This window comes from Lepus europaeus, chromosome 1 (genome assembly GCF_033115175.1).
Source record: "Lepus europaeus isolate LE1 chromosome 1, mLepTim1.pri, whole genome shotgun sequence".
Lineage (NCBI taxonomy): Eukaryota > Metazoa > Chordata > Mammalia > Lagomorpha > Leporidae > Lepus > Lepus europaeus.
The window spans coordinates 154,273,614-154,284,119 of NC_084827.1; positions in this window are offsets into that span (position 1 = coordinate 154,273,614).

Below are 10,506 nucleotides of genomic sequence, written 5' to 3' on the forward strand. Positions count from 1 at the left end.
GAGGGCTTCATTAATTTTTTTTAAGCTCCTCGTGCTTCCGCCCACCCCACCTGCATGTATAAAGAAGAAAGAAGTACGGCAAAGCCAGCTTCAGAGCCTTTGGTGACAGTACATTGACACACTTTTTCTTGGTAGAATTACAGTTCTGCTGAAGTTGTAAATCTTTTTTTCCCCCCATGCCTTGGGAACTTTACTGAAGGATTTGGTTTCAACTTGGAATTTTGGCAGGGAGTATCATGAACTTTCATCCAGCTCCTTGCTCCTCCCTCCTTGCCATAGTTTGCAAGAAAATGTTGGTCAGCAAAGAGGAGGTGGTGTTTAAAAATAAAAAGCAGACGTATAAGGAAAGCCCATCAAGTCTTAAAAGTGGTTTCCCTTCTAGGGAGCACAAACTCTAGGTCTCTCTCTCTCACTCTCTCATAGTGAAATCCACACCGAAGAAAACTAATTGAAAACTATTTCCTATATTTTATTTTTCTTTGCATAATTTATTAAAGAATAATAATTGGGATGGTAATGACAGAAAGATTAACCTTACTGTGAATCAACTTTTCTAATAGCAAAGTAACCTAGTTGATATTTTCCCTTTTACCTTCTAAATGGCATAAAGTTCAATTATTTGTTTATCATCTACATCTTTTATCCAACAAGCATTTTTAGAGAGAGAAGGAGAGAAAAGGACTTTAGTTATCAGTACTGTCTACATTTTGGTAAATCACTTGGAAGGTTTTTCGTTTTGTTTTGTTTTGTTTGTGTCCTTGGTTTCCTCAGTTTCCCAGGCTAGAACCATGTTAAGAAGTATATGATAATCAATGGAAACTTTATAACTTTTTAATTGGTAAATTCTTCCCAGAAAGGTTACAATAGCAATCAGCTATTGCTTATTATATTCTCACCTCTGCTGCTTCAACTTGTGAGATATTTAATTATTAATAGCTATTAATTGGTAAAAATAGCTTGAGATTTATTAGCAATAATGCACCTAAGTTATTGCTGATCCATAGGCAGTCTCCTTTTATCACACAATAGCCTGAACTACTGACTTATTTTATTCATAAAGTTCAGGAGCAGCTTTTTGATTACTCCTTTCCCCCGGTTCCTCGTACTAAGGCCTTAATCATTACCTAAATTTATTTGGATATTCTCATTTCTTACATATAAGACAGCCATAACGATTTGAACATAGGTTTGGCAAAAGTATAGAGGACAATATGTTGGCACAGAATTTCCTTCTTAAAAGGTAGAAATAACAGATGTAAAATACCATTCTTATCATCAAGGATACATGTGATCGGCATGATTTCGCTGTGGATGTTAACCTTGACCACATGGCTGAGGTAGTGTTTGAGTACCACAAACCCATAATTTAGTCTAATAGTGACAGAAAAACCCATGCAGATCCAAATTGAAGGAGAATGTCTTAAAATTCTCAAAGTTATCAAAGCAAGGAAAGTCTGAGAAATTGCCACAGTATGGAGAAGGCTAGGCAAACGTATTGAATAAATGGAATATGGTGTCCTGAATGGAATCTTGGAGTAAAACGGAGACATTAAGGCTAAGAAGAGACTGGCACTGTGGCGTAGCAGGTAAAGCCACCACTTGCAGTGTGGCATCCCTTATGGGCACCAGTTTGAGTCCTGGTTGCTCCACTTCTGATCCAGCTCTCTGCTATGGCCTGGGAAAGCAATGGAAGATGGCCCAAGTCCTTGGACCCCCCTGCATCTGTGTGGGAGATCCAGAAGAAGCTTCTGTCTCCTGGCTTTGGATCGGCTCAGCTCTAGCTGTTGTGGCCATCTGGGGAGTGAACCAGTGGATAGAAGACCTCTTTCACTCTCTCTCTCTCTCTCTCTCTCTCTGTAACTCTGCCTTCAAATAAATAAATAGATCTTTAAAACAAAAGACTAAGGGAATCTGAATTAAGCATGGACTTTAACAGTGAATCAGTGTTGGCTCACTAATAATGACAAGTGTATCATACTAATGACAGATGTGAACAGCAGAGGAAACTTGGTGTAGGTACAGGAGAACTAGAAATCTCAGCTTTTTTATTGTTGTTAATTCAAAGATATTCTAAAAAAAATGAAAAAAAAAAAACCTCAAGAACAATAAATACAGACTGTTTCAGCCTAACTTGAAAGAAATGTGAGATCTCCTTCCTACTTAATATTCTTTGTGGTTTTGATCAGACGTAGAAAGGAAGGAAATTTTAAAAATATTCACAATTTACTACACTGAGGCTGTTTCGAAATTGTTATTCCAAACTGGACACAATGCATAGGTTTGCCTCTTGGTTAGGCATTTTTATTTCCACACAGAAATTACATGTGAAGAAGATTATAGAGGTTTTATCAAGCTATTCATAATTGATTTAATATCATGATCAGAATCAAAGGGAGATTTCTTTCTAAAATCCCTCCCACTTCTCCTCTTTATGGGGCTATGGGATAAGACTTGCTTATAAGGAGAAACAAAGGTAACAGCTGAGAATTCATGTTCTTAGTGACAGCTGACATGCTCTGTGCCTGGATCTTCCAAGTATTCCTCATGCTTAACTGTCCCATTTGCTATCTAAGTTTTTTTAGATGCTTACCACAGTGCAGGGGAATGGCAGAGAAGGGATAAACTCCTTCCTACAGGTGGTTCGTCTTATTCTCTCTTCTCATTCCATTTTGTTTCCTTTGCCACATGGTCAAGATTTGCCACACAAGAATCTGTTTCTTATTTAATGTATGTTTTAAGAATCTTTTTTTTGGCTAAGATAAAATAAATGTTTTCTATTTGGAAACATTGGGACTGAGAAATGAAGCAACCAGTGTTTTCCCTTCATCTCACTGGTCCATATAACGGCATAATATACTTACCATTTAACTAGGTAACCACCATGTTTCACTTATTCTAGTCATAGAGTATGTGCTAGGAAATATGGTAGGCATATACCACCAGATGCTGGGTGTTACCGGGTGGACAAGGTGCGTTTACCTCCTGTTCCCTTAGGGAACGGAGATGAATAGTTGAAAAGGATAAAGGCGGCTATGAGGATAAGGAATTGGAAAACATGACTTTTAGGCATCAGCAAAGGCAACACAAAGAAAAGGATAATTGAGCTGAGACCCAAAGAATGAGAGGAGTTTATAGGTGAAAGCGGAGAGGAAGATAAATCTAGGCAAAAGAAGCATCCTAAAAGAATTTGCCAAACACACTAAAAGTGATGTTTGTGTACAGATGTATTGAAGCAAATTACAGCAATGAACTAAATGAGAGTAAAATTACCAAGTAAACTTAGAGAAACTGTACCAATTGTCCTTTCTGAATAAATTGGGAAAAAAAGAAAGAAAAAGAAAAAGATAAAAAAAAATGCTTGGGTAAGTCTATATCTACAAAGTAGGAATCCTATCCAACTAGCAAATTGGAATAGCAAGTAGATGACAACAAACTTTAAAACATCTTGAGAGTCCATGTGCATTATGTATTTCATCTGCTTTTTTAATACTCTTGTGAGAGGAGAGAAATCAGTGTTATTTCCATTTTGTAGTGAAAATATTGAAGAAGAGGGATATTGACCTACTCAGCACAGAAATTCAGTGTGCATTTCTTGCTTCCTACCAATTGTTTTACCTATGTAATTGAATTTACTTGTGTGTGTTCCTTGCAGGAATAATTTCTCTAAAGCACAGATAGATTTAGTACCACCCCTCCGATATTGGAACTATAGGTATTTATTAAAATCTTATTTAACTAGAATTGGATCTTCTGTCATAGCCCTTTAAACATTCATGAAAAATGGTTGCTAATCAAGTGTACAACAATTGTGAAATTTTGAAGTTTTTGGTATAAAATGTCTTTTTGATTTGCATGAACCTTTTTTTTTTTTTTGGTATAATGGAAGTGCTAAACTACATTTGAAAGCTTACATTAGTTCCCTGTGATCAGCCTTTTCTGGCAAAAAAATTAACTTCTGTGTATAAATTAAAGTGTGTATACATGTGTGTGTGCATGCACTTGTGCGTGTGTGTGTGTATGTTTGTGTGTAAGCACCAAGATATTGAGTTACTTCTGAATGGCAGAATTGTGGATTAATTTCCTTTTGCCTGTCTATAGTTCCCTTTATTTCTTTTCTGATATTGGTTTGCTGCCACAGTAAATAAATACTAAAATAAACTTCTAAAGCTAAAAATAAAGACCAGACATTATCATAAGTATATGTAAAAGCCAACTTAAACTCTTGTTTGGGTTCAGGAGGTTTTATTCCTCATACTCATATAGCTCATTTCATGAGTACCTGATAACTCTTTGAAAACTTTCCGATGGAAGGCTCCTGAAGTAAGTAATTTAGCCTCACTCCACACCACAACAGCTTTTCTACATTTTAGGCCTTAGTTGACACATTCACCGTGCCCAATAATTTGCTTATCAAAGCTTTTGCGTTTCCTACAATTTATTTCCTCATATGAACTGTGTAGAAATCATAATCCACACTTGGTGTGTGAGGTTTGTATGGAAATTGCATCTTCTTATTGATGTTTTCCCCTTAACAAATTGAGTAAAAAGTGTCATTTATGGTTCTGAATCTTCCAAGCCCTAATAAGTAGCATTTATTAAGCCATACACTATGCCAATCTCAATTTGCCCTAGTGAGTATCAGACTATTTTTATGATTGATTCAGAGAATGATTATGTAGTTCATAAAGCCAACCCTCAAGGCTAAGGCAAATGGTGAATGGTTGAATTATTTCTCTATTAGAATATTGACTAGGAAGATCTGGTTTACAACTAGCTGTGTGACTGCTGACAATTATTTTAGCTTCAGAGAGCTTTAAACACAAAATTAGAGGAATGAATAGAGTAAAATACATGTGTCTTTTAATGAAGAGTTCTTTTTTTTGCTTTTTGAAGTGTATCATTATTGTTTTGTTTGTTATTTTCATTTTATTTGAAACTGAAACGGGAAGAAGGAGGGAGGGGGAGAGAGAAAGAAAGACTCTTGCATCCACTGGATTACTCCTATAATGCCTGCAACAACCATGGCTGGGCTGGCTAGTACAAAGCCCTGAGCCTGGAATACAATCCAGGTCTCCCATTTAGGTGTCAGGGACCCAAGTACTTGAGCCATCACCTGTTGCCTACCAGGGTGCACATTAGCACAAAGATGGATCTGAACCAGAGAAACTAGGATCCAAACCCAGGGACACCAATTTGGGATGTGAACATTCCAAGTGCTATCTTCTTTTTTTTTCCTTTAAAGATTTATTTATTTATTTATTTGAACATCAGAGTTGAGAGAGAAGAGAGAGAGAGAGAGAGAGAGAGAGAGAGAGAGAGAAATATTCTTTATGCTGATTAACTCCCCATATGGCTGCAACGGCCAGGACTGGGCCAGGTCAAAGCCAGGAGCTTCATCCACATCTCCCAAACACTTGGGTTATCTTCTGCTTTTCTCAGGCCATTAGCAGGCAGAGGGATTGAACGTGTGGTAGCCAGGACACAAACTGGTGCCCATATGAGATGCTGTGTTGCAGGCAGTGGCTTTACCCAGCCACAATGCCAGCCCTCCCATGTGCCATCTTAACTGCTATGTCAAACGCTGCCCTAACATACCATTATTCTTGATGGTCATCTGTTGAGGGTTGATGTATGTCATTTCTTCTAATTCTTATAACAATTCTGTGGTAGGTATTATCATTTAACACTTAATGGAAGGACCAGCACTGTGGCGCAGCAGGTGAACGCCCTGGCCTGAAGCGCCGGCATCCCATATGGGCACCGGTTTGAGACCCGGCTGCTCCACTTCCAATCCAGCTCTCTGCTATGGTCTGGGAAAGCAGTAGAAGATGGCCCAAATCCTTGGTTCCCTGCACCGGTGTGGGAGACCCGCAAGAAGCTCCTGGCTCCTGACTTCAGATCAGCCCAGCTCTGGCCATTGCAACCAACTGGGGAGTGAACCATCAAATAGAAGACCTCTCTCTCTCTCTCTCTCTCTCTCTACCTCTCTCTTTCTCTCTCCGCCTCTCCTCTCTCTGTGTAACTTTGACTTTCAAATAAATAAATAATCTTTAAAAAAAACCACTTAATGGATAAAAAGACCCAGAAAGGTAAATTAGCATGTTAATTACACATAGTAAAATAGTCAAAAACAGAAATAAAACTAATTTTTGAAGCAATCTAAAGTCAGCTCTCAACTACTGCTTCTTATTGATGAAAAGAAAGATAATTGCATGTGAAAATCTATGAGGATTGTGTTTCAGCCATTTAATTATGTTAGAAGTAAATTTATGCTTGTGAAGAAAATGAAGGTTATGTTTCAGAAGGAAAGGAGCTGAATGAAGGAAAGAAAACACTGGGTTGCTGGCAATGCCAATGGCAGAGAGATCTTGGATATACCAGAATCACAGATTAGAAGGAAGGACATGGCCGGCGCTGCGGCTCACTAGGCTAATCCTCCGCCTTGCGGCGCCGGCACACCGGCTTCTAGTCCCGGTCAGGGCACCAATCCTGTCCCGGTTGCCCCTCTTCCAGGCCAGCTCTCTGCTGTGGCCATGGAGTGCAGTGGAGGATGGCCCAAGTGCTTGGGCCCTGCACCCCATGGGAGACCAGGAGAAGCACCTGGCTCCTGCCATCGGATCAGCGCGGTGCGCCGGCCGCAGTGCGCCTACCGCAGCGGCCATTGGAGGGTGAACCAATGGCAAACAGGAAGACCTTTCTCTCTGTCTCTCTCTCTCACTGTCCACTCTGCCTGTCAAAAATTTAAAAAAAAAAATTAAAAAAAGGAAGGACAATTATCAAGTGGCCATAAGCCCAGTATTTCTTATCTAATGCTTCTGTGATCAGTCATTCATAGAATCATCACAGGTAGAACTTATAAGGTGACCTCCTAACAGTGGCCAACAGGGCTGGATTTTATCTATCCCACCTGCCTTACAGAGCGCCTTTCATAGTTCTCTTCACTTTGCTGGTCATATTCTAGTTCTACTGACCTTCTGTTCTCAGGCCTGGCATTGTTGGATCATTTTCCTGAAACACTTTTCCAGTGCACCTTTTCATAGCTACCACACGGGATCATTCAGATATCCTTAAAATGTTATTCAAGGTATACAAGTTCATGTTTTCATATATGCAGATTTAGAAACATAGTGATAATTCAGATTTTTTTAAAGTTTTTTTTTTTCTTTGACAGGCAGAGTTGGACAGTGAGAGAGACAGACAGAAAGGTCTTCCTTCCGTTGGTTCACCCCCCAAATGGCTGCTACAGCCGGCACACTGCGCCGATCGGAAGCCAGGAGTCAGGCGCTTCCTCCTGGTCTCCCATGCGGGTGCAGGGCCCAAGCACTTGGGCCATCCTCCACTGCCTTCCTGGGCCACAGCAGAGCGCTGGACTGGAAGAGGAGCAACCAGGACTAGAACCTGGCGCCCATATGGGATGCCAGCGCCACAGGTGGAGGATTAACCAAGTGAGCCATGGCGGCAGCCTAAACAAATCTTAAAAAGGCAATTTTAAACTGTGGGGTTTGTTATTGTTAAGAAAGTAGTCATTGGCCAGCGCCGTGGCTCACTTGGCTAATCTTCCACCTGCGGCACTGGCACCCTGGGTTCTAGTCCCGGTTGGGGTGCCGGGTACTAGTCCTGGTTGCTCCTCTTCCAGTCCAGCTCTCTGCTGTGGCCCAGGAGGGCAGTGGAGGATGGCCCAAGTGCTTGGGTCCTTGCACCTGAATGGGAGACTAGGAGGAAGCACCCGGCTCCTGGCTTTGGATCAGCGCAGCGCCGGCCGTAGCAGCCATTTGGGGAGTGAACCAATGGAAGGAAGACCTTTCTCTCTGTCTCACTCTGTCTATAACTCTACCTGTCAAATTAAAAAAAAAAAGTTCTCTGAAGGCAACTTTAAAAAAATAAATAAATAAAAAGAAAAAAAATAAAGTAGTCATTGGCTATTAGAGACTAACATGGATGAGTGAAAGGATTTTCAGTTAAAAGCAAATAACTTGAGCTGGCCAGGCTGTGGAGTAGCAGGTAGAGCCGCTGCCTGCAGTGCCAGCATTCCGTATGGTTGCCAGTTTGAGTCCCAGCTGCTCCACTTCTGATCCAGCTCTCTGCTATGGCCTGGGAAAGCAGTAGATGATGGCCCAAGTTCTTAGGCCCTGCACCCAAATGGGAGACCTGGAAGAAACTCCTGGCTTCTAGCTCTTGCCTTCGAATTGGTGCAGCTCCAGTTATTGCAGCCAACTGGGGAGTGAACCAGCGGGTTGAAGACCTCTCTCTCTCTGTCTCTCCTTCTCTCTCTCTGTAACTCTAACTTTCAAATGAATAAATAAATCTTGAAAAAAAAAGTAAATAACTTGCTACCTGGGGTTTATAAGATACTCCAGTTATGTTCTGAATTGCCATAAACTATGACCTCTTGCAAATAGATAGGTGCTTAAGTTCAAGCTTGAATGGGGACTGAGACTGAATAAGGATGATTTTTAAAAATATTTATACTCCTGTCATCACTCAGTTTTTAACTGGTGTTGTTTCTTTAGCAGTCAATAGATCCAATTCTTGTGCAAGTAGGAGGCAGGTATTATATTTTCCTTTGGCTCTTAGAGTTACCTTGGTAGAGGTCAATGCCACAGCAAGGGCCAAGCTGAGACCATGGCTCAGGAATCTTGTCTTACAAAGGAGTTAGTAATTCATGTGCAAAAGGAGTCTGAGTAATGCTTTACATGGTTAGCCTGCTGCTTCTCTTGGAAGTATGGGTGTACGATTTCTCAAGGAAGGACATTCAGTGTGATTAAAATTACTCAGCGCTTGCTTCATTGTGTAATTCTGACACTGTAGTATGTGATTCTGGCAAGAGGAGAGCATGCAAGGGACAGAAAATCCCAGACGGTGGCATGAAAGGGCACACGATGTGATGCTATCTCAAGAAAAGGGGTGTGACAGTAAGAGAAGCGTTACCAATTGGTCAGACTCCCCCTCAGGAATCTTTGATTACATCCTGAGAAAGAGAATTGACAGCACAAATGCCCAAGGTCAAGGAATCTGGCCATGAATCTACTATCATTCTGCAATATTTAGTATAGCTCCAAGAAGAAACTGGCAAAAGGGACTTTATGTGTTGGTATTTTTCTGGGAAATAAAGTGGTAAACATCCTCTAGAACAAAAATATTCAGAAGAAATTATAACCATGTGCATATTTTAAAAGCCAATAATTTCACTCCTGAAAGCCAGTAGTATGCCCCATAAAAATGTGTATGTATTTGCTTGAAGATGTATACAAACATCCCTTAGCAACAGTATTCAGAGTAGTCTGAAGCTAAAAAGAACTCAAATGCCGATCAACAGCAGACTAGACTGGCGCCGTGGCTCACTAGGCTAATCCTCCGCCTGTGGCGCCGGCACCCCGTGTTCTAGTCCTGGTTGGGGCGCCGGATTCTGTCCTGGTTGCTCCTCTTCCAGTCCAGCTCTCTGCTGTGGCCCAGGAGTGCAGTAGAGGATGGTCCAGGTCCTTGGGCCCTGCACCTGCATGGGAGACCAGGAGGAAGCACCTGGCTCCTGGCTTCAGATTGGCGCAGCCTGCCAGCTGCAATGCAACAGCCATGACAGCCACTTGGGGAGTGAACCAACGGAAAAAGGAAGACCTTTCTCTCTCTCTCTCTCTCTCTCTCTCTCTCTCTCTCTCTCTGTCTAACTCTGCCTGTCCGAAAAAAAAAAAAAAAAAAAAACCAGCAGAATAGTTAAAATCTGAGGGGGGCTTCAAAATGTTCAGGGGAAGTAGACTTAAAAGATAAGTTTATTTGGTTCACAAAATTTTAAAAATTCATTCATACAAGAGATCTTCAAAAATTTCCTGCAGAAAGAGTTTTATGAAAATATAACTTCATCGATCATTTTGGTTTTCCTCCACCCCTTCAATCTGTCGGGGAGCCGCTGCCCTTCCCCCAGCTCCCTTGGCCAAGAGCTAGTGAACAGTGGCCTTGATGAAGCTGCCCTCCTCTTTTCCCCTCGCACTACAGCCCTGGTAGGGGAGAGGGGGTGGGTGCTGCTTGTGGTTTAGTTTTTTTTTGTTGTTGTTTGTTTTTTTTTAATTCAATCTGGAATCAGAAAGCTGTGGATTCTGGCAAATGGTCCTTGTGCCTGTCCCCTCCTCATCCCTGGTCTGGTCTCCTGTTCCTCATAGCCTTCACCCTAAGCACCTTCCCCACAGACTGGGGACTAGCCCCTCCCCCACCTGGGTCTCTCCTCAAACCCCTTCAGATGGGGAGGGGAGGGGAAGGGAGGGGACCTGCCCCCCTCTTCAGGCATCTGGGAGGCCCTGCCCCCGTGGGCTTCACCCTTTTCCTGCAGGCTCTCTTCCCCGACACATTGGTTAAAAATCAAACCTGAATAAAACTACAAGTTTAATATGAAAAAAATTAATTAAAAAATATTAATGAGGTGGATCACATAATGTTTTGTTAAAGAACTCAGATAAAAGCAATATACTCTATAATTCTACTCATGAAAAGTTCAAAGCCAGGTAAAACTAGCTGTTG